The sequence below is a fragment of the Cavia porcellus genome, unplaced genomic scaffold (assembly GCF_034190915.1).
Source record: "Cavia porcellus strain 051 isolate PalLab524CR breed Dunkin Hartley unplaced genomic scaffold, mCavPor4.1 scaffold_19, whole genome shotgun sequence".
Lineage (NCBI taxonomy): Eukaryota > Metazoa > Chordata > Mammalia > Rodentia > Caviidae > Cavia > Cavia porcellus.
The window spans coordinates 56,405,358-56,429,318 of NW_026947502.1; the positions used below are offsets into that span (position 1 = coordinate 56,405,358).

General features: G+C 52.0%; 1 long non-coding RNA gene across 2 annotated transcripts in view; it reads right to left on the reverse strand.

Annotated features, from left to right (window-relative positions):
* Positions 1–23,961, reverse strand: part of LOC111756028 (uncharacterized) — a 143,689-nt gene that overhangs the window by 34,262 nt on the left and 85,466 nt on the right. For both annotated transcript variants that reach the window (XR_002790528.2, XR_010041209.1), the window contains exon 3: positions 11,773–11,926. This is a non-coding gene — a long non-coding RNA (uncharacterized LOC111756028). The remainder of the gene's footprint in view (positions 1–11,772; positions 11,927–23,961) is intronic.

The following is a 23,961-nucleotide window of genomic DNA, read 5'->3' on the forward strand; positions in this document are numbered from 1 at the left end:
GAATAACAGAAAACACAGGTGCTAGCAGGAAGGCTCGACCTGGACGTGAGCCCGTGTGCTCCTGCAGCCACGTTACCTCACTAGGCTCCTCGGTCCGAGCTAAGCAGTCTATTGTGGTAGCAGGTACACATCATCTTTTTCAGGATAACTAAAGGTTTTCTCTTTTTTTTTTTTGTACAGGGGATCAAACTCATGACCATGTGCTTGCAAGAAAGGCGCTTATGCCACTGAGTTAAATCCCCTGCCCTAACTACAAGGTTTGAAATAGCTAATAAAAAGGGCTTAGCACAAAGCAAGCAGGAAAATTACGCCAGTTCATTCTAGGTTAGTGTTAAAAGGTGGGAGAAAGGGCAAGTCTTCAGGGCATAAAGGAAACACCAAATAAAATGCAAAAGCAAACCAAGGGATCAGAAGTAGGAAGGGGTTTGGAGGCCCTGGGGACAATCTTGCCAAGTAAGCAGTAATGACACTGTTAATACAGGCCTCTGGGAGCTCAAAAGGCTTTCACAGACATGATCTCACCGAGATTCTTTTATGGGCTTCTAAGCCAGGTTAACAGGTTCCTGCATCTCTGTTGAGACGGAAAAACAGCAGCCCTGCCTTCCCGAACACAGAGCTGGTGGACTTCCCTTCCTCCCCTGTGCTCGCACAGCACAGAGTAAGACCTGTCCCCAGTCACCATCCACCATGAGGCTGCCAGCGCAGAAGGAAATTCAATTTAAATGACAAGGACAAGAACTAAGTCTTCTAAGCTGGGCGTGGTGGCACACGCCTGGATCAGTTACTCTGGAGGCTGAGATTAAGTATCAGAGCTGTGGGTCACCCCGGTCAACTTAGTAAGACCCAGTCTCGAATCCAAAATCAAAAAGGGCAAAGATGCAGCCCAGTGACACATTCCTTGCCCAACACGCATGAGGCTGAGCTAAATCCTCAGAACCGCAAAGGTTTCTGTAGCACGTTCAATGAACTTTGTTTTGGGTTTTTCCAAGGAGCAGAGTGGAGTGGAGAGGTGTTTTGTGGACTACTGGGAGCTTAATTCTCAGCCTGGCTGTTTCGGATGTTTCCCGGACCAGAGACAGGAAATAACTCTTCCCGAAGGGCTGTGCCCAAGGCCACCTCAAACTGAAGCTCACGTGCGGCCTGTCATCCTTCATTTCTCCTCTTTCTGGGTGCTCACACAGCTCTAAACTCAGTACCATCTCGCCATCTGCCTTCGGTGTCACCTAGGTGGTAATGCCACCATCTTTTTGGTTGTTTGAAGCCTGCACCAACCCCACTAGCTGGCCTTGTCCTGGCCTCCCACTCACAGCTCTAGGCTCTACCTCAAGGCCACTGCCGAGCCCTAAAGGACACTGACACGCTCAGGGACAGGTCGAGGCAGGGAGCCCTCTCATTGGGTCAGGGTGACTGCGGGGTGAGGCGGGAAGAAGGAGCAAGCAGAGTGGAAGTGACCTGGGCTGATGTTTCCCCTCTCAGGAAGCCTCAGTTCCCCTGGGGAGCCACAGGGACTGGATTCCCAGGCCGTTGCTCAATGAATGAGATCACGTCTCTGCGATGTTTTACACACTGTTGAAGTGCTGAGTGAGCAGGAGCTACACGTTCATCCTGTCCCCTGCCTCCTGGGGAGACTGCTGCTGCTGGTCAGCAGGGAGGAAGGCCTGTGACACCAGAGAGCTGGTGGAAGGGGACCTGCCTGTGTCTGTGTCCAGGCCCATCTGGGACCCTGCAAGACTGCTAGCTATCTCCTCCCACCCTTTGCTCAGCTCTAACCCGGAAACAAATTTGCTGTTTGTGCTTGGTGACCTTGACCCCTTCCTTGGTGCCCGCTCGAGTACGCAGGAAACCTTGCTGCACTCAGCTTTACCCATGGAGACAGTGGGGAGCAGTGGTTAGAACTCACAGCTACAGTCACAGCAGTGGTCCAGCCCAGCTCGGGAAGCTTCATCACATTTCCCCACAGCACTGCAGCTGTGGGACTAGGGCTCCCCAGACAGATGTCTCCTGTGAGCCTGGTGACTCAGAACCCCCAGATCTCAGTCCTCCCACCTGAAAAGAGGCACAACAGGACAGCACACCATCCTGGGGAGTTCACCCAGGGACCCCAATAAAGGTGAGCCAGCATGCACATCAAGGAGGAGACAAGATCAACTGCCTGAAAGTTTATTAAAAAGATTGAGATGACATGGTGGAGTGTTAGCCCCTGTCAGTGAGTGAGCTGGATAAAGGAGAGCTCTAATCATTTAATCCACATCCTGTGGCTCACAGCTCTTCCAGGATTCTGGCCATCAGGGAGGCAAAGCATCTCCAGCTGGGAATAAGCACAGCCTCTCTGGCCCATGACTCACACAAGGCCGATGGTGGCTCCAGCAACCCGGGGAAGGCTGGGCTGGGCCAGTGCCATGATGGGTCCCAGTGCAGAGTGGTCACGTTTTTATGGCATGGTCTGAATAACTCGAGGACCAACACCGGCCCCGCATCCCTGGGGTCTAAATTTCACTAGTTGGTGATGTGAGATACTTCCTTCAAGAGGCAGAGACTCCACAGCCCTGGAAACTGCCAAGTAATGAGAAAGATAATGAACAGCCAGGGGGGAAAAAGCCCAAGTAAGGGGCACCTGCCACAAACCAAACCATCTTGTGTCAGTTTAGCCATGTGAGATGCAAGGCTGGTTGGGGAGGTCTGGCTGCCAGGCTGAATTCTGGGATAGGAGCCAAAGTCCTTGAAGATTAGGGAGGAGGGAGGAGGAGGAACCAAGAGGGACCTGATGGGCAGAATCTGCCAAGGAGGGGTTGAGAAGGAGAAAAGAAGAGAGACTGGAGAGAAACAGGGAAGCACCCCCAAAATTCAAGACATCCAAACAACCCCATGTGGCACAGATGCAAGATCTGGCCCCAGGATCGACCTCCAGTGTGTCCCAGGGGCCAGGCAGGATGGTGCCAGGGGAGTCCAGTAATGTAGAAGGGGCACAGAGCAGACACAGCCTGAGCTGGAGATGCCAAGGCCTCTCTTACAGCTGCGGCAGAGGAGCTTTGCTCTGCAGGGGAAGAGACTTGCTCATGGTTGACAGGGCTGCCAAAACAAATTGCCACACACCAGCTGGTTTAAACAATAGAAACTTATTTTCTCACAATTCTGGAGCCAGAGACCAAGGTGTTGCCAGTGTTGGTTTCTTCACAGGACTCCATGGCTTTAGGATGGCAACTCCCCACACCGTGTCCTTACTTGGACTCTGCTGAAATATGTCTGGGTCCTGGTGTCCTCTGCTCAGAGTATACCAATTGGCCTACTTAGAACCTGCCTCAATCTATGAATTCATTTCACTTAATCTCCTCTGTAAAGACTCTACTTCTTACCACAGTCACAGTCTCAGGTACAGGGGTCAGGACTTTAATGTATGCTCTTTGGGGAGATATATCCAGCTCACAGAGACCACCAAACTTTCCTGGAATGCTCCTTGTCTATGCAAGAAAATCTAGAAAGGGCAAAGACCAAACTCGAGGGAAATCTTGGCTTCGACATTGTGCCCAGAATTGAGCTACAATGAGGACACATCTCTCTGTGAGCCTTTTCTCCCAAGAAATCAGGGAAGATGCCAACAGTCTCTTTTTTCCCTGAAACCCTAAGCCTAACCTTGTGTCTGGGATAAGCAAAGGTCAGAGGTTACCCACCCCTACAGCACAAAGACACATAGCTTGGGTGCTCCATCCTATAGAATGACTTCTTTTCCAGAGAATGACCACAGCTATTACAAAGAATTCCAGACACTGACCAAGCTCTCTTACAGGGATAAGAAAATAATAGGAAGCGTCTCCCAAAGACCTCCCTCCCTCGCAGCAATGTTCGAAGTCTACATAGGCGACTGGGTCGAGAGTATCCTGACCCCATCAGCTGGTTGAGCCACCAATGAGTTCAGAGCTGAAGGGGCTGCTAGGGGGTGGGGCCCAGCTACAGGAAGTGGTCAGTGAGATCGAGCCTTTGACAGGTCTCTCCTGTCCCCAGCCCTGTCTGCCTGTCCCTCTCTTCTGCTTCTCAGAAGTCACAAGATGAGGATTTTTCTTCTGCCACAATATTTCAACCCTAGAGCCAACTGACCATGCACTGAAACTTCTAGAAATCATGAATTTAAATAAACTTTTCCTCCTTCAGGTTGCTTATCTCAGGTATTTTGGTCACAGTGACAAAAGAAAAGCTGACTCACACAGACTGACCACACCAGTTCTCTTTCTTCATATTTCTGTCCAGAGCGTCTGCTCTGGTGGAGACAAACACACTTGTTGATATCCCCACATACCAGGTTCCAGCTCCATGGCTCTCTCGCAGGAAAGCTGAGCAGCCCATCTTCAAGTACCTGCAGGGCCGCTGTGTGCCTGGCCAGGGGCTGAGCAGGGGAGAAGGGACAGAGTCGGGGTTCCCAGACAGGGAATGCTCCACAGGCCTTGCGGAGTTGTCGCAGTCAACCCTTGGAGACAGTCACAGTCTTATTCCCACCACCTTCACGTGCCATCCCCACCCAGCTCTTCCCCAACACGTTACAGAGCAAGAGCACAGGCACTCGTGGTTCTGAACCGATTTAAGCCACCTCTGTAACTCTGATGAGCTACCTACCTCTCTGAGCCTCATTCATTTTCCTCAGGCAGAAGTTGAGGGCAAGAACAACTAAGTTGCAAGGGAAAAAAAAAAAAAAACCAGTGAATGACCTGACATGTGACAGACCTTCAGGGATGACTTACCCTCTGTCATGGACAAGACACAGCAGGAAAAGTGACTATAAAGTCACAGTGACAACAAAGCTTCTTCACATCTTCACAAATGAGAAGAATCTTAACCACAGCCAGCGTGGTGCCTAGAGAAACCTGGGGCTAGGGATTCACACCCAAGGTGCAAGTGTCCCAGGGAAAGGAGGCACGGCCTTGGGTCAAGGGAGCTCAGTAGTGCTGATGGGGTGAAGAGCTGGGGCTTACTTTTAGGATCTAGGACTGGACAGGCAGGCTGCACAATGGCCATTTTCAGGTTAAAGAAAAACACTTTTCCCAACTTCTACACTCATGCTCCGACTCTGGGGACAGTCACTCAGGATGCAGCTTCATCATGGTTCACACGAGAACAGCACCATTCCGTGCCCCATCTGTACGAAGCTTGTTCCAGGACAGCTAGCAGCCAATAGGTGCTGTTCCACACTATCACCAGACCTGTCCCTGGTCTCTTCCTCTCCTTGTCCTGGGTGGACACTTTTTACACAGACAGAACAGTTATCACCCTTTCATCTCTGTTGTAATGACAAATAAGGTGACATGGGGGAGGCTGAGAAATGTGTTTTAAGCACCCGGCTCACAATTATGCCACTCACAAGCCCTAGCTCCTTTCCCCCACTCAGCTTTATAGAGCCAGGTCTGCTCTGCAGGCTGTGACGTCCCTGGCACCTGGGTCAGCACCTGACATGCTAGACACCCAAAGCAGTTGATTGGATCACTGATGCATACTGACTGCTCCACACAGCTGGATGAGGAACAGTGAGCATGAGGGTCAATCACACCCTCACCGTGCACATCTGGCCACAGGCCAGGCAGACTGTAAGAAGCTTGGTGAGGGCTGGCACCCACACCAGCCCTGCCCCACGCAATGCTCTGCCCAACCCCAACACCCTCTCAACACCCACATGGACATCATAGGAGCTCCTTCTCCATTCCCAACTCCAGTGAGCCTGGTGGCTCTGGTCTGTTAGTAGGAAGGAGTAAGCAAGGGTTAGGGTTAGTGAATGGACCCAGGCCCTTGGCTTCTCCGTCCATGATGATGGAAGTGCTGAGCAATGTTGGGCAGCTGGAAGGGAAAGTGAGCAAAGGGAACCAGCAGTGAGGCAGCTTCCCGGGGAATCCACCCTGCCTGTGGCCACAGTGCAGGGAAAGTGCTCGGTGGTGGGCCCAAAGCGCATGCTCGCGGGCAGCCAACGTGCTCTGGACAAGCGGGGGATGAGGGTTCCCAGTTCTCCCAAGCAAGCACAGGAGGAGGCTGCGCCTAGCAGAGTCTGTAATGAAACACAGAGGGCCCTCACACCCGTGCACCCACCATGGTCCTCTGTGAGGTTTTATCAGCCTACCGTCCGGCCCCGCAGGGTAAACACAAGTCACACACGCAGAAGGAATGCCAGCCTCCCCGGAAAGCTTCCTGTGTTCTTTGCCCAGGAGAGGTTTCCTGACAAAGAACCTGGCCCTCAGCCATGAACCCAGCGAGGGAGGAACCAATTTCACTGCACTTAAACCAATTTGCTGGGTCCAGACAGCAGCTAATGAGCAGCCTGTGCCCTCGGAGTCATAGATACCACTTTCCAAATCAAGTTACCAAAGTGGTCTTAAAACCACTTCAAAGGGGTGGGCTGACTATTGCAGGGAGGTGTTCTGCCGGCCATATGGCCTCACCAGCAGCGGGTGACGTCCTCCTCCTCAGCACGGTGGCAGGAGGACCCAGGCTGCCTCTGTATCTCTTTCCCCTGGATGCCCGAACCTACAGAAATGGAGCTCAGGGCTACATAAAGACCGGGACAACTGCACAGGGAGACGCAGATAAAGGAAGGTCCATATGAGAGACCAAAGACTCCTGCCAATCCTGAGCACCGCAACCCAGAGAGCTCAGTACTCCTGCCATCCCTATTTCACATACGAGATCAGGAAAACCTGTCCCATGCACAAAGAGCATCAGAGGAAGACAACACGATCCATGATCAGCTGCTGTGCCACACTGGCTTTATAGGAGGTGTGGATACCCGTGACTTTACACCCCTTTTGTTACAATTAGACGTAACAGTGATCAAACTGACCCAGAGTCAGAAATGGGTTTTTCTTAAGATGCCGTCTGCTGCCAGCATTAACTCACTGCCACCATTTTACCGAGTGCCAGGGAAGGTGGAATGTTTGACTACTTTATCTTTTACCTCAAGCAAGCCTGAAGGACATCAGAGTCTTTTATGTTAAAGATACTGAGTCATACTCAAGGTCACATATCCAGGGAACAAAAGAATAGTCTTTTCTGCTTGCAGCATGAAATTCAGAGAAATCACTTAACTCTGTGCTCCTTTTCCTAAACCAAGTTACCTGTCAATTTGTCACTGGGCAGAAGTCTGCAAAAGACCATGCCAGCCCCAGCAGGTAAGGGAGGCAAAGACAGATCTGAGAACCCGCAGCCTTCAATGAAGGGAAGCCTCCACCTCACCAATGAGGGAGTGTGTGGCAATGTCTGGAGTCATTTTGGGTTGATCCAGCCAGGGACTGGAGGTGCTGGGTGGTGGGCACAGCTAGGAGTGCTACAGGCAGGTAGTGGGCAGAGGCCAGGTGCTGTCAATCCTCTGATGAAATCCCCCAGCAAATCATCAGGTTCAGAATGTCAACAGTGCAAGACTGAGGAACCCTACTATGGACCCACACATGACTTTGCAGCTTATTCATTTGCTGCTCTACAAAGAAAGCTATCATTCAAAAAAAAATATTACTTAGCAATTTAAATTAAGGTTTTACACAACTTGTGGGTGTAGCCAACGGATCCACAGAACCTCATAAAGAATCAGCAAGAAACAAAAGCTGGTCTGAATGCAACCCATGAAATGATGCCACAACGGCCTGAGAAATGTGTCCCTTCAGGAAGCAGTACTGAGGGTCTATGTCACTGCTGTCAGACTTCACGATGGGCCTCACGTGAGTGTGGATGGGCGGGACCACACTGAGAAGCCCAGGACTGGGATGTGTCTCATGGAGCTAATGGGTGGTGACAGGACATTCCACACCCTTGAGCCCAAAGCCCCTCAACAGCACTTTCTCTTCTTTGAAAGCCTCAGGAGAGACCAGCACAAGAGCAAAGGAAAGAAACCTTAGAAGACGGTCAATCAGTTGGTTGAAAAGCAGCCCACCTCAGGCAGGTGGGTTCCCTGCAGGATGCTACCTCTGGATTCACAGAAATAATAACTCAGTTAACATGATGGCTTATAAAACCTCACTGTTGGACTCATGACCCCAGAATAGCTACCACCTGAAGTCATTCGGCATGGGACAGTAAGGGGAAGCTTCCTCCCTACAGAAAGATGGTAAAGCCGGGGTCTGCAATACCTGAGGTGGTATTGCCGTATACCAGCCAGGAGGAGTCAGCATTTGAACCCAGCTCTATAGGATTACCGTCCCCAACACTGTCACCAGGTGACTGCCACTCATTCTGGTCACCAGTATAGAACCTGGAGAAAGCCCTGGGCTGTGCCTGGCCTTAGTTTTGATCTGTAGATGGCCTTGGGGGCTATCATTTGTAGAAGGGGACAAGATGTGTGGCCTGAGTCTCAGTGCCTATGCATGTGGATGAGGCCATTTCCCTCTACCGACTGTGTGGTCCCATGCAGGACAAGACACCCTAACTAGAATAGAGTTGCATGGATTTCTTTCCTTTTATCCCAGGCAGACAAATAGAGGTAGAGAAGCCAGCTGTGGCACCACAGGCAAGCCATGAAGATTTCCAGAGATCCCTTCCATATTCAAAGCAAACATGACACCTCAAAACTAAAAGAGGGGCTGGCTGGTGAAGGCGTCCTGCGCAGACACACGCCTGTGGGGAGACAGTCTTAGAACTGGAGACCCTGGGCCACACACTACAGGCCAAATGCCTGTGAGCATGAGGTCCATGAGACTCGGAACTCCTGGAGAAGGGAATCACGTCTGGATCCCAAACACAGGCCCACAAGGACAGCTCCCTGTAGGCAGAGTTCAAAGAGCAAAAGGTCCCCACAAAATGGTTAGAGAGAAGTCAGCCCTGTGCTGACATGGAAAAGCTTTGGTCCACACCTGCGTTCCAGGGCTGGGCTAGGCTGATGCTAGATGAAACACCTAAGTATAGAAGGAGGAGGTTCCGGGACCAGCAAAGGTGAGACACAGACTGAGTAGGGTGGGGACGGAAGACATCAAGGACCCCAAATGGGAGACCATAGCATGTAAGACACATGAAGATCAGGGCATCCACACTGACACTCTAGTATCAAGATAACAAAACCGAGAGCTGGTACAAGGTTATGCCCCAGAGTGGGAAACAAGAACAGCCGGCTTAACAGGGCAGGACGTTTCCACTGGAACAATGACAGCAGCCACTCCCTGAGGATGCCCTAGAGACCACACACAATCAGGCAGACCACTGGAAGGTCAACAGCTGAATGCTGGTGATGTCCTTTGGTTCAGCCTAGAGTTCTGAGCTCTTCACATGTATCCATTCACTGAATCATCACAGTAACCATTATGAGGCATGGTGCCAGAAGAATACTTCCACTCCCCAAAATGAGACACCCAATCTCTGCTATGGCTTGCATCTGGATGTCCCCTAAAGCCTCATGTGGTCACAGGTGGGGCTTTCTGGAGATGGCTGCAGCCATCTAGGGTGTGTGATGCTGGGATTAAGGAGGTGGATAATGGGACAGCTCACCTTGGGTGTGCTTGGCACTACCCAAAGGGTAAAAGGGGGACTCACACTACAATAGCTGCTGCTTTGCTGTCCCCTGCCTGCTCACCAAGGGCTATTTTTCCTCTGTGATGCCCTCTGCAATGCCACCCTACTGTGGAGCTAGCTGAAACTATGAACCGAAATAAACCTTTCCTCCTTTAACTTCTGTGTCAGAGACAAGTAACTAAGACCGTATTCTAATTCCCAGAAGCTGTGCGCACACCTCACATAACAAAGCAACCATGCAGATGTAATTAAAGATAAGGACCTTGAGGTAAGACTTTTCGGGATTATCAGGGTAGTACCAGTCCAATCACAGAAATTCTTAACTTTGGAGAACCTTTCACAGGTGGATTAAAGAGATGAGATGAACCTGCCAGTGGAGGATTTGAATAGAGAGGAGACCGTGAGTCAGAGGGAGGCCTTTAGGATCTGAGCAAGGTCCTAGCCTAACAATTACACGAGAAAGGAGGTATCAGCCCTGCAATTGCAAGAAAGGGATCCTACCACTTGGACTTTAGTCCAGCGAGAAGCAAGCAGGATTCTTGCCCTAGAACTGGAGGATGATATATGTCACAGTGCAAGTTTGTGGTCAGGTGTTATGGCAACCACAGAAACTATAATGCTGGATAAAAACCACCGGTAGCCCCCCGGTACAGATAAAGAGATGATGCACCATAAGGTCTGAAGTCAGTAAGGCTAAGAGCCAGCACCTGATGGCCCCTGAAACTCAGTCTCAGCACTCAGTTCCACACTTTCTACAGAAACAATTTCAAGTGAAAACTCCAGATGGATCACGGAAGTTTTCTGTCTTGGAGTCATTCTACCTAGAGTTTGATTTTTCTTTTTTAATACAGATGCTCCCTCAACCTACAGTGGGGTTATGCCCAAGAAACCCACCAAAATTAAAAATATCACCAAGTGTCACACAATTAACCTACTCCACACTACATCTTAGCCTGGCCTGCCCTACACACACTCAGGACACTTCCCCCAGCCCACAGGTGTGAGGATCTACGTGTCTCTCACCTAAGAACGATTAAATGTGAAGCACAGGGTACTAATCACTACCACTTCTGCATCACTTTAAAGTAAAAATGATGTTAAGCTGAGCCTTCCTAAGTAGAAGAGCGTAATCTATGTAGTTATTATCTTAAATAATTAAAGTTGCTGAAAAGAGTAACACTGCACAATAGTACAAGTGCAGAAAACAGTGGGTCCAGTGGTTAGGTGAGCTTGGAGTTACCCACAAGAAGGCAAAGCTCTGCTCAGCCCTCTGAGGATCTGAGAAGTGTGACGTGGCTGTGAGCCGATTTCCAGCACCTCCGATTCACATCGGCCCAGGGAAGTCACCTCCTCTCTCCAAGTACCATCTCGAGTGTGTATGGGCCTCAGACAGCCTGGAAGCTCAAGGGCCAGGGCTTGACTGTGGCGCTCTGGGAATCAAAGACAGGTTTTGCACAGCCCCCTGGTGTCCAGGGGCTCAAAGGCCCTCGAGGCTCCACACTGGCTCATATGTCACACCCACCATGGCCTTCCTTGAGCCACCTCCACATACAGGCACATCCCGTTCTCCTACACTGCCCCATCCACAGAGCCTGTGTGCCTCACTAGCTCAGGACACTGGATAAATGAGAACATTCTGGAAGGAGGATGAGGGGGAGTAGCTGAGACAGACCCACCTCTTTCTTTTGCAAAAGCCACAAATCCTTGGCACCTAAGGAAGACCCAGCACCCCACCTAACAGGTAGAAAAACTGACCCCACATGAGGTGACAGCTACTCGGGCATGACAGGGCCCCACATCACTTCATCCCTCCCAGCTTCACTCTTCTCACCTCGGATGGGTGTGGGAGACCCTCAAAGGGAACGGGCTTTGCAAACTCCACCACATATCCTGCGTGAACACACCACCCCCATACATGCTCCCTGTGCCTGCTATGTGAGGACCCCGGTGCAAAGCAATGCAAACTCAAAGAGACCAAGATACTGGGTATCTGCAAAAACAGACTGGGGCTTCCATTCATGTCCAGGGAAGCTTGAGTCCTTCTCTTCCGTGCACCCTGGTTTTGCAACTCTGTGAACAAATAGCACTGCTTTTTAAAAGTCTCATTTTCCTCTGAATGTTCTAAGAAAAACAAAGGTCATAAAGCCAAAGGGATCTTCCATTTCCATTCTTGAGTCATGGGTATCGCTAGAAGCTTTCAAATATATGCATTCCTGGAGCCCTCAGACACAAGCAGATGGTGGGGCTTGCACTCCGATTCCCAGCCCCCCCCCCACACACACACACTCTGTAGAGGACTCTTGTTCTCACCTCAAACAGCTGCCCTTAAGGTGTGTACAATGGACACAGCCATCTGAAAGAAGAGTGCTTCATCTTTGGTCAAGAAGGACGATGTGCTTTAGGCTTCTCCATGCTGGGATGGGACATCCTCGGGGCTGAAATCCTCAACAACCACGTAGTCTCCCTGGAAAGCACAGACACTCAGTTCTGCTCATAGGTGATCAGGGACTGTCATCTCCTGCCAGCTGACAGATACAAGGGGAGTGCTGTGCAGAATTCTACTCCTCCCCACCCCTACACAAAGGAAAGATGGGTCTCCACAGGGCTGTAGCCCTTGCTTAAAGGACAGGGAGGCTACAGGAAGTGGTCAGGAGATCAGCGATTTCCAGTTGGCTGCAACTGGGAGAGAAAGATGCAGCTTTGGGAGAATGAGGACATGAGCCAGGAGAGAAAAATACTAAAGTTGATGTCTGAACAGGTTTTGTAGCAGTCATGATTTGGGGTTGATAGAGATCCCAGGTTCAAATCCCAGCTCTGTTACTTTGTCACTAAGACAAAAAAGTATCCTTCCTTTTTGAACCATGAGCTTGGCCTTGGTAAACTGAGGGTGATAATGACCCGGTGCAATGCTCACAAGACTGAATTGAGCAACGCAGTCCAGAGTCTCATGACTTGCCCTGGAGATCTGGTCTCTGCTCTCTAAGTGGGTACAGTTTCCTTGTGGAGACAAAGCAGGTGCCCACAGCAAAGGAAATGAACTCAGTAACTCAAAATAATTCCCATGAGAATGGTGCAGGATGCAAGACAAGGTGAGGTGGGCTAGTGACTCGGTCTGAACTTAAACGCACAGTAGGGAGTGGACAAGTGTTCCTTAATGATCTGCAAATCCCTTCCTGCGCAAAACTGCTGAGGCCCGAGAGTGAAAGCACGTGTTATGTCCCTGGTCCTGCATATCCACAGAATCCAAGCAGAGCGTGCAGGCTGTCTAGGTCTCTGTCAGGCAGAAGTGGAACAGCGCAGGAGGGCACATTCTGCACAAAATGCAGAGCGAAGTTCCTTGGCATGTGCCCAGGAAGTCTGCTTGCAGACTGCAAGCAAGTCTGCTTGCTGGAAGCATGAGAGGAAGCGACTTTCCCTGAAGCTGCAGGAACTCAGAGGCACTCCTGCCTCTGTTGGCCTTTGAGGAGAAAGGAGGCGCAGAGTCACCAACAGCTCTCACCAGGCAGCCACACCCAACATACCCTCCTCCTCTGTGAGAAGGCTGTCAGCAAAACAAGAGTGCTAGTGGCATGCCTTACTTCAAAGACAAGGTTACGCTGGGGCTTTAGCTGTACCTGGAGAAAGCGCTGTCTGCCCAACTCTGGCCTCCAGGTACCCCCCACTCATCCCAGTTGCCTGCACTGGACACTTGGCCAACCCTATGAGATGCCCTTCCTTGAGCTCACAGGCCCCTTGACGTCTTGCAGAAGCTTTAAGCTCCCAGTTAGGAACACAGAGCTTGGTCAAATACACCTCAACTAGGAGGATCATAGTAGCCAGGACGGCTAGGACACATCCTCCAGCCACACACTGGACACTACACTACATCCCATAAGGAGGACATGACTGATAGGTGTTCACAGTGACTCTTTGGGTAAGTACCTTTACTATTCTATTTTACAGGTAAGAAACTGAATCGTAGAAAGGTTAAGTACCTCCTCTGGTTATGCAACCAAAGATGGTGCTTGTGCTATGGGCCGCACATGCCTTCCTTCCCTGGGCTGCGAATCAGATGCCAGCATTTATACATGGCCCTGATATTTGCCAGCTGTGCAACTAAGACAAGATACCTTGTCATTCCCAAGCCTCACTTGGTCCTCTGCAGCAGGGATCACATCACCTGCTCCATGGAGACTGCCTTGGTGTTCATGGATTTGGCACACAGTAGACTTAAGCAGATGCTAGGCACAGCCCCTGCTCACCTGGCACCTGGGAAAGGAGACAGACATAGCAGGCATCCACACAACTCACACAGGCACACATATAGAGACAGACTGAACTGGCCTCCCTCAACTTAAGAAAACATGTTAACCTCCAGAGAAAGAAACAGACAGGAAAGGTATCCGCTACTGTGCCGAAGCAGACAGCACATAGGTAATAAATACTGTTTCCTTCCCTGCAAGGGGAGCAGGCAAAAAGGAAACTTGGGAAGCCTTGGCCGGATAGTGGCACACACACATGCATCACGAAAAGCACAACAACGGCCTGCAATGTTATCTGTATCCCCACCCTGTCTGACATAAGGAGCAACCTATAAGCAACATCAGCAACTATCAATCCTGGCCCAGTTCCAAGGAGCTCAAGGAAACTGCAGCAAACAATCAGGAGGAATTTAGCAGCTTATCTATCAGCCTGCACTCCTTACTGGAGAACCTCAGTCCAAAGGAGAAAAGCCTGGCCTTGTGAGAAAGCAGGAAGCATCCCTAGACAGCCTGCGTCATACCATGAAGGAAAGATGAAGGCCCAGCCAGGAACTTCCAGCCCAAAACGCACGAGAGGCATTCTCCTGCATCCTTGGTATGACACATTAGGGGTGACAAGAGAGCGTGCCATCTCTGCTGCCTCCATCGCTGGTGGGCCCACTCCAAGGACCCCAGACACGTTCGGACAACCTCCCTTTCATCCAGTGCCCTGGGCCCCACCCCACCACCCCACCATGAAGCACAAAGTGAGGGCTTCTGGTGTCCCCACAGCTCCACGCCTGACGGTGGATTCAAGGAGACACAGAGCAGCTATCTTGTTAACTGTTCTTTGCCAAAACAGACAACTTGAGCTGGGCATGGTACCTGTAATCCCAGTATTCCAGGAAGATGAGGTAAAAGGATCCCAAATTCACGCCCAACCTGTCAATTTTGCAAATGTTAAAACATTTTAAATTTAAAACAAAAAATAATGTAAAAGGGCTGCACAACTTGGTGCAAAGGCCCTGGGTTCCAGTAACCCCTGATGGTGGGCAGGGAGGTAGCTGGGGCAAAGCAGGTGCTTGGTAATTTGAGGGCTTATGATGATAGCACTAGGCCTTCCACACACCAGGCAAGTGCACTGCCTCAGGCTCATCACCAGTAACTTTTTATAAGTGATTGAATGTGCGAGATCTTCCCCAAAAGAGGATGAAACAGAATCAGTCTGCCTGAAGAAAACCTCACCAGTCATGGAATCTCTGCCCTTTGGTGGGTATGAAGGATGTGCTCTCTGTTCACGGACCAGGCTGCCAATGTGAGGGAACAGAAACTACGAGCTGATTCCAGTAACTGCGGTGCTGCCATGCCAGACACCGTAATTTCAAGTCGCTCTGGGGCTGGCACCTTCCAAAATGTTTCTTTGGCTCTGCCCATTGCATCCTGTGGCCTCTATCAACACTGTTTATCATTCCCATTCCATAGATGAAGAGCCTGAGATTTAGAAAAGCTAAGCAGAGATGCCTGCGGTCACTCATCCAGAAATCCACAGAAGCAGGGATCGCACCCAGCTCTACCTGGCCTTGGGCCGGGTCCTCATGCTGCGCCAGAAGCTGCAGCAAGGGTGCAGCACTAGGACCGGACTAGCAGACCGACCCTGCCTCTGAGTGGCCACCGAGCAGAGCTCTCTAGGGTCTGCCCATCCCATCCCTGGCTCTTCCTGACTGAAGTCAGTCCCTCCTTGCACCTCCCTGTCTCCAGTTCGTGCGTATCACGTACATGGGATCTCTGCTCGCCAAGGGATATCATTCAGGCACGCTCCCAGGGCGTTGCATCTTTCTCCAGGGGAGCAGAGATCAACTCCGCGTCCTCCTGATAAACCCAGGACACAGCAGTGTCCTGCACATGAGAGGCCCATGAACAACAGCAGTGAATCCGAGCACCCTAATGGGGTCGTTTCCGCTTATAAAGGAGCAGTGATGCTACCAATCTGCACGGCAGCTGGAAGCATAACATAAAATTATCCACGGAAAGAACAGCTAATGAAGGTCCAAACTATTTCACATAAATCCCTGATTCCTAACAACCCACTGTAGACCATAAATAGAAGAAATGAAATGTGGATATAGCCAGGCAAAATGCCCACTGGCACCGTATGTGTACACCTATGCACGCACGTGTGTGTGCTTATGTATGGATACAGACAGCAACGTGGGTATCTGTCCAAGCTTACTGAGACAGCAGAGCCCATATGTGATTTTCATCCATTTGGCCTCTGAAGTAGGTACCTCAGAGGTGCGTGCGGCAAAGCTGGAGCTCAGCACTCACCGGACCCTGTGCCCACAAACAGCTGCTCTGACCTGCGAGCCCAGAGGGTGGTCATCAGAGGCCTCAGTAGCCACAGCAGGGAACCAAAGACTAAGGGACACTGGATGAGGAGGACAGGGATCTGATTCCTTCCGTGTCTGCCTTCACTCTGCAGCCAGGACGAAAGGAAGAAACACCATGATCACCACGGTCTCTGCTGTGCTTTGATCTTGTCCTCCAAGGTTCTCATGCTGGAAATTTAACAGCAATGCGACAGCAATGAAAGGAGGGGGCCTTTAGGAGACGAACGGGTCCTGCGGGCTCTCTTCTCCCAGAGAGGATAAATAAGCTGCCCTCCTGGGAGTCCCAAGTGCATCTGTTATAAAAGTAGGCTCGCTTCTCTGGTCTCCTTCTCTCGACAAGTTGGCCAGGTCAAAACACACTGGGAAGGCGCCCTCAGATGCAGCCTCCCAGGCTCCAGCTCCTCAGCCTCGGGACTGTAAGAAATAAGTTCCTGTTCCTCACAAATTGACCGAGCTCTCATGTTCTTTTCTAGCAGCACAAAATTGTCCAAAGACCCCTGCACTGCCGAGGCCCTGTTTAAGGGGCCCGCCCCAGACATTCCGGGTGAAGACAGGCAGTGAGGAGAGGAGGAGGCAGGCCCTACACAGACCTGCCGCTTACCGCTGGGGGTCTCCTCGCACCAGTGACGCGGTCCCCACCGGAGCAGGGCTGAGAATGCGTGCCCCTCCCCACAGAGATGCGGGTCCTGCCACCCATGTCCCAGACCAGCCCCTGCCAAAGGCCAGGCCTCCAAAGTGTTGTTCCCGGGACCAGGAGCAGGAAGCAGGGCAAAGTGGCCCTGCCGAGTTTTCCAAGGGAAATGAGTCACCGGTTTTCTGCAGTCACACACGGCCAGGCAAGGAAGTGGCATTGTCTGGGGACCAGCTCACAGCCTTACACAACAGCACCCTCTCACTTTCTGGCCATGGCCGTATTTGGGGATTGGCAAAAACATCCACGAGCCCCTCCAGGCTGCGTAAACAGTGGCTTTATTAGGGTGGTGGAGAGGGCGGGCACAGCTCTGCCTGGCGCAGTGCTTGGCATGAAATAACTCATACATCCCAACTCGCTCTGTCAGTGCCCACCAGTTAGCTGGCTGTGGCACTCAGTTCTCCTCACTCCCCGGGCCCCTGAGGATAAACCGAGTCATCACACACCAGGATAAAGCCACAGCTTTGCACAGAATCAGCCTTCACCCATGTGCCGGCTGGGGCCACCAAGAGGAACACTGTGCACCCCAGATCAAGATAATCAATGAAATGCAAGGTCCAACGGCCACATGAAGGAGGGGCCAAGCAGCCATGTCCCCCGACTCCCTGGAAAAGAAACGGACAAAGATGCTGCCAGGAAACAGCTGTCGGAAGAGACAAATGTGGAAATAAACATGCAGTTCTTGCTGGAAATATAGCACGATATTAACTATGTTTAGCAGAATATTAAAATGCACTCCAGTCGTCGCGTGGTCACAGCCTGTGGTGCCGTGAGTAGGATGGAGATCACACTGCCCGGGATCTGAGTCCTCCGTGAGGTCTGTGCATCTACTCAGGCTGCAGCTGGGCCACAGCAACAGTGGAGATAGCACCATGGGAAATCTCTCATGTCCGTAACCCAGCACCTTCAGGTGCTCTGAGGCACCCCTACACCTATTCTTGACAACCCCCTATGGGCTTTACTTTCTCTCTGCATCTATCTATTGTTCGTTTCTCTTCTAGTACTGGGAACTGAACTCAGGACCTTGCACTTGCCAAGCAGGCACTTGTGCCACTGAGCTATGTCCCCAGCCCATTCTGTCTGTCTGTCTCTCTTTTCCTCTCTCTCTCGCACACAGCCTTTATTTTGAAAAAAGAAGAAACCAAGGCACAGACAGGTTGGGTTCTCTGGTTATCATCAATCCCTGAGTTCAACTCAAGAAGTCAGAATTCAAGCTCAGCTTTATTTTCCTAACCCCCACAAGTCTCCTCACCCATTGCCACATACAACTGGTTGACTCTTCGTTTGTTTACTTTTGTGAAATACACATAAAATGTAGAAAAGCTGGCTGTGTGGGGCAAACTCTTCTTACCAGGTCATATGGGAGGAAGCGGCTGCCCCACGCCTCCTCAGGCCAGAGTCTTTGTATGTGGACTTGCTCAGTCGGGCCAAGCCCCTGGGGCCCGTGTTCCACAGGAAGGCGAGGGTCAACCCCTGCGGGCAGCCAACCTCTCACACCAGCACCCCACTCAAGCACCCACGGCTGCCAGGCCCCGAGCACCACACCAGGTCCTCACGTCTCCATTTCCTTCCATCCGGAACCACACTTCCTTCCATGCTTTTGACCTTGACTCTTCTGGGGATTTCAGGGCACAATTCTAAGGCTGTAGCTTCAGGTCGCTCACGGCTAGATTCTGCCTGCTCTGTATCCTTGTAAACTTTCTTCCTTCACATAATTAATTGCAAAGCAAGTGTCAGGGAAGCTTTCCTGGAGGAAGGGAAGCCACCTAAGTCAAGGGTGATGACAAGGCTCCCTTCATCGTTTTTAATGGGGTGCGGCAAGCTGGCAGGGGGTGGTTTATGGCTCAGGGAGGGACCTAGGAGTCTGCCGGCTGGGGAGCAACGACAGCTTCCACACAGCCCAGTGGGTCCTGGCATCGGCCGTTCACGCCGACTCTGCTTACAAATAAAAAGAAAGAAAGAAAAGTCTCAGAGTTCAGTTTAAAAAGACCTTTCATGCGATGCCAGGCCTCTCCTTTGCCCCCACCCCTGCCCGTCGCAAAATACAATACATATGTTTATCTTGCTTCTAAGTAGGGGTATATTAAAATACTTGAGGATTTTTCCCTCCTAACCCTGGCATGCTGGCTCCCAGTGGCCGCATGGCCACATCTCATGAAGAGCAAAAGCAGCGGTAAATTATGGCCTTTGCAAACACAGGGATCTTTCCTGAGGTTGGAGTCCCAACACTTGAAAGACCGACTTTCTTCAAACTTCCAGGAACTGAGTGGCCAGGAGCCCGGCTATTTAAAGGTCAGCCCAGCCCTGCTATGCTTGGAGAGCTGCCCCGGACACAGGCTTATTCTCGGCCCCTCTCCGCAGCCATGGCGGCGGCCAGGCCTGAGCTGCTCTGTGACCCTTCAAAGGGAGAAGGAGGTGGGTCAAACACAGAGGCGTGGCGGAGGCAGGGACAGGCCCAGACAGACTGGTCACCTCTCTCTGGCCTGAGGCGCCCCTGTGGGGAGCAGAGATGGGGAGAGGATGGTTAGCAGTGAACTCTTCTGCTGTGACTGAACCTCAGAATCAAGCTGAGGTGCTGTTCTCAGAGGCACGATAGTCCTTTCTGTCCACCTTTCAACTCAGCTCTCTGGACCCAAGCCCTGGCAAGAGGAGAGGGAGGCAGCAGTGAAGAGAAAAGAACCCAGGGAATTAGGTAAAGGATGGTAAAGCACTTTATTAAGGCCATGGTGAGAAGTGCAGGCACCACAGCAATAGGACTCTGCAGTGGCACGAGGATGGACTCAACTCCTAAAAGGGGGACCAAGAGGCAGTGAGGAGCAGGCTAGGGGTCCAGGCAGTGAAAGTCCCAAGGACAACTCTCCGGGGGCCTCCTGCCTAACTGGCCCAATGGGATTCTTCCTGACAGCATCTAAGAGAGGGAATGGTGGCAAACTCGATCAGATACGACAGTGATCAGGTATTGGGGAGACACTTTGCCAGGCAGTCTTTGCAGGGTTCTTTTAGGAATGATTCTACAGGGAAGTGGGGGGATGGATGAAGGCTCAGAGCCTGACCAACATTTGGAGCAGAGAATCCCCACTGACAAGGAGCCAGGATGCGTCCTGTCCCCCATGGCAGCAGAAGAGGCAGCAGACCTCCCACCTCACACACCTTTGAAGAGCGTCTGTCAGGCAGCTCTGTGCACACTCATGTATGCTTATCTCTGTGTTTACGCACACCCTGTGTTTGTCCTGTGTTTGCTTGGTCTCCAAAGTGCTAGGTCATGCAGCGGACACTGCCACAGAAGCACCTGCCTGTGTGCAGGGCTACTGGGTGGGGTGGCCTGCAGGGCTTACCAGTGACACCTAGGGAAGCTGAGTCAGTAAGTGAGGCCCAGATTTTAGTGTCTGTCTGTCTATCAGACCCTAGAGCACTCTCCTGTTTCACCAACCCTCCCCATGCACCCACACTCCTGAGTCAGCACAGTAGTAAAGCAGGTCACACAGATTCTGCACCACGGAGCTGGGAAGCATCGATCCCACTAGAGGTGACCGGGAGGGCTTCACAGGGGAGGGGGCACTTAAACATTGTCTTCAAGGGGGTTTTGACAGCAGAGAGAAAAAGGAAGAACAACTTGGTATAACATGGACACAAGCAATAAGACCAGCAAAGGGCCAAGATGTAGGACAGCACGTGGCTGATAAGGCGAAGGCCCAAGGGAGTCTGGGTCTTTCCTGGGTGCTGTGGGCCAAGCACCCACTGCTCTAATCATTGCACGACAGCCCCAAGTTCTCTCTGATGGCCACAGCCGTGATGCGAACAGAAATAACGGTCCTGATCTCAAAGGAGAAGTCCAGGGAAGGCATTGTCACAAGTCACTGCGGAGCGTCAGAGCCACGCTTGTTTGGCAGCAAGGCCAGAGCGCTCCCAAGACCTCACTGCCTGCTGCAGAGGTCACTATCACAAGAGCACAGGAAAAGATGCTCAAGAGTAAATGCAGAGAGGGAGGGCTTGAGGGTGGGGAAGAGCGCTGGAGCCAGGAGGGAGATTCAGCACAGTCCTTTCCAGCATCTGATGAGCTTGAAAAGACTGGAAATCAAGAAATCAAGAAAGTAAAGACAACACATGCAGCCACTCCTACTCCCCCGAGCCAAGAACGGAGAAAGCAGGTGGGGGCTGTTGGGGGCACCAGCACCAGGGTGGACTGGTTAGCAGGGAGTGCCTGTGGTTGGGACACGCAGGGACAGATCCACGTGCGTGTGTGTCATGGAAGGAGGGGGATGGACCTACTTCATACTGGGGGAGCACAAGAGGTACCTCAGAGACCCTGGGGTTTGAAGCGAGAGGCAGCTCATCACCCCTGAGTCAGCCTTGGCTGGGGCACTGGTGAGCAACTTCCCGAATGCAGCTTATCTCCAAAAAGAGGACCGTTGGGGCTTGTGGCAGCCGGGGATGAGTGTGCCGGTCCATCTGCCAGGACCTGAGCGGGCTCCCACAGTGTCCACTCCAGTGAGTCACAGGGAGACAGTCGCACCACAAGAGCAGGAAGGTGGCGGCCCCAGCTCCTAGCCTTTCCTGCACACTCTGCCTGCCCCAGCTCAAGAACCCCCTGCAGCCTCGGCCCCTCCAAGGAGTGCATGGTGCATCTGCATCTGGAGGGACGCCCTGGAGAAAACAGCCAGAGGGAGCTCAGCGGCTGGCAGGCGATTGTCTGAAATAAAAAAGAGCAGCTGAGAACACAAAATTACTCTCTTACCCCAAGAAAGTCTAAGTCAGAGAAGAGTCTGGGACCATCCATCCCAGGAGAGGACACTGCTGCTGAGCTGGCAGGTGTGCCTAGCAGAGTGCCCAGCACAGGAAGTGCTGAGCAAGCATTCCTAGTGTATCTGCTGCACAAGCTTAACACCGCCCCAGGCTTCCACGATGACCTTCCACATCTTTCCCTGCTTGGCAGATGCCCTTCTTTGTGGAATCCCGCTCTGCCTTCATGGAACGATACTGGGTCAGCCGCATCTTGATGTCTCAGTGAGGTTCTGACGTCCCCAGACGGCCAGGTCCACACTGCAGGAACCTGTCCAGCACAGTGAAGAATGAGGGACTCACCCACAGATGCTACAAGGGAACCTCGAAAATGTAATCCCAACACTCTGGGAGGCTGAGGATCGCAAATTGGACCCCAGCCCAGGCAACTTAGTGAGTTCCTATCTCAAAATTTAAAACAACGAAGGACTGAGAATGTAGCTCCAGGCAAAAAACTCCCTTGGTTCAATCCTCAATACTAGGGGGTAAAAAAACGGAAGGGGTAAGGAGAGAAGCCACACTGTTCCTGCCCCAAAGCTCTGACTTCCTCTCTGATGCCACAATGCAGCAGACAGCCAGGAGCTTATTTGTCTCCTGCCCCAAGCCATTCATTCCCAAACAGTGGGAGTTAAATATTTATAAAGCAGTCACTGTTTGTTTAATGTTCAATCAGCACTTGGGAAGCCCTATGCAGGAAACAATGCAGTGACAGCTGATGCACACAAGGCACACAGGGGTCTCTCGGGGACCAGGACCCAGCTACTGCACTCAGGCTCCAACTTCCCCCTCTCCACCTCACTCACCCCGGGGCAGGTGCGCTCAGTCTTTCCTGCCTGGCTTCACCGAAGCTCAGGGCTTTCTCGCTCTGAGGAGCAGACCAAGAACAGGATCTGAGACAGGGAGCTCACGGGCGATGTCCCCCACCACAGGACTCACTGCACGCCTATGCGGGCAGGATCCCTGCTGAGGAATGGGGGACTAGCCAGGGCAGTGAGCATGCACGCAGACCAGGACTACCCTCAGAGGACACCTGTGACACCCTCTGGTCTCTGTCGGAGCTGGACAGAGACCAATCCAGGAGCCTCACAGCCCTGGCATTTACCTGACTCAGTTTCCCTCCGATGACCTTCAGAATTGCTTCTGAGCACCAAGTGCAATGAACTCTAGAGCATCGCATCACAATTCCCACAATGGTTACAAAGCTGGTCCTGGGCTCTAAAACTCATTTGACCACGACCCTGGGCAACTCCAGTCTCTCCTCCTCGCTGACCCAAACATGAAATGAGAGGAAGCCCGACTGAGACAGCAGTGAGATGCGTTGTAAGATTGAGTGAGACAAGGTGAGGAAATGTCCCTGTCAAACTACAAAAGCACTGCCCATCCAGGTCTGCACCGCTGGGACAACATGAGGCAAAGAGCTGCAGGCTGATGCTTCCACAGCTTGTGGGCTTCGAGTCCCTCGGGGACTGGCCACTCTATAGGCCCTAACCCAGAGGGATAGTGTCACCAGCATTCACTCCCAGAGCCCCACAGATGGGTCCTAGAAAAGAGGCAGAGGGTGGCCCTGAGCTGCATGAGGTCGGGAGGCCCTGCCCTGGGCTGCAGGACCACGTCTGCATCTGCTGCCTTCCTTTCTGTGTATGTGGGTGACACAGCTGTGGACACACGAGGGTATCCTGGCCACACAGTGAGCAGACACATATGCAAATCCTCATGAAAGCTACACATGGGATAGGGGTGTGCAGGCAAGAGAGGTGCGTATGAGGGAGGAGGACAGCCATGGACAGAGAAGGCAGCAGAAGCCAGACCTGGGCAGGGCCGGAAGACAGGAGGTGGGAGAGGTCTTTGTCACCCTAGGAGAAACACAACTGGCAGGGAAGCCGCCTACAGGAAGGCCCGAACAGGGAGAACACGTCTGGCCTGCGGGTGCCCAGAGTGTGTGGAAGGGGATGCCTTATCTTGCAGAGCAAACAGCCAGCACCTGCTGCCTGGCTCTACTCTCACTTGGTCAACGAGCCTTCATCTGGAAAAAAGGAGCGAAGGAATGATAAGAGTATTTTATCTGAGTTTACAAAGCAACAATCCAATTATATTGTGCACATGCAGAAGTTATAAAATGCAGCCTGTCACATGCAAAGCTGTAACTTCCCAGGGTGCTGCACCACGGGGCTACGTGCAGAGCACCCTGGCATCCAGGCCTATCTCTGTGTATATTCTACCCAACACAGCAGCTCCCTTGCCTCCCTTGGCACCTTAAAGGACCATTCTGTGCAGCCTTCTGGAGCTGCACGCTTCTGCCAGGATGACAGGTTGCCTTTGCCACTTGCTACTGGAAGCCTCCTCTCCTCTGCTGCCTGCTGGTCCCACTATCAGGGCCCTAGCCCCCGACCAATCCGTCTGCCAGTCTTTGGGGTCCCTTCTC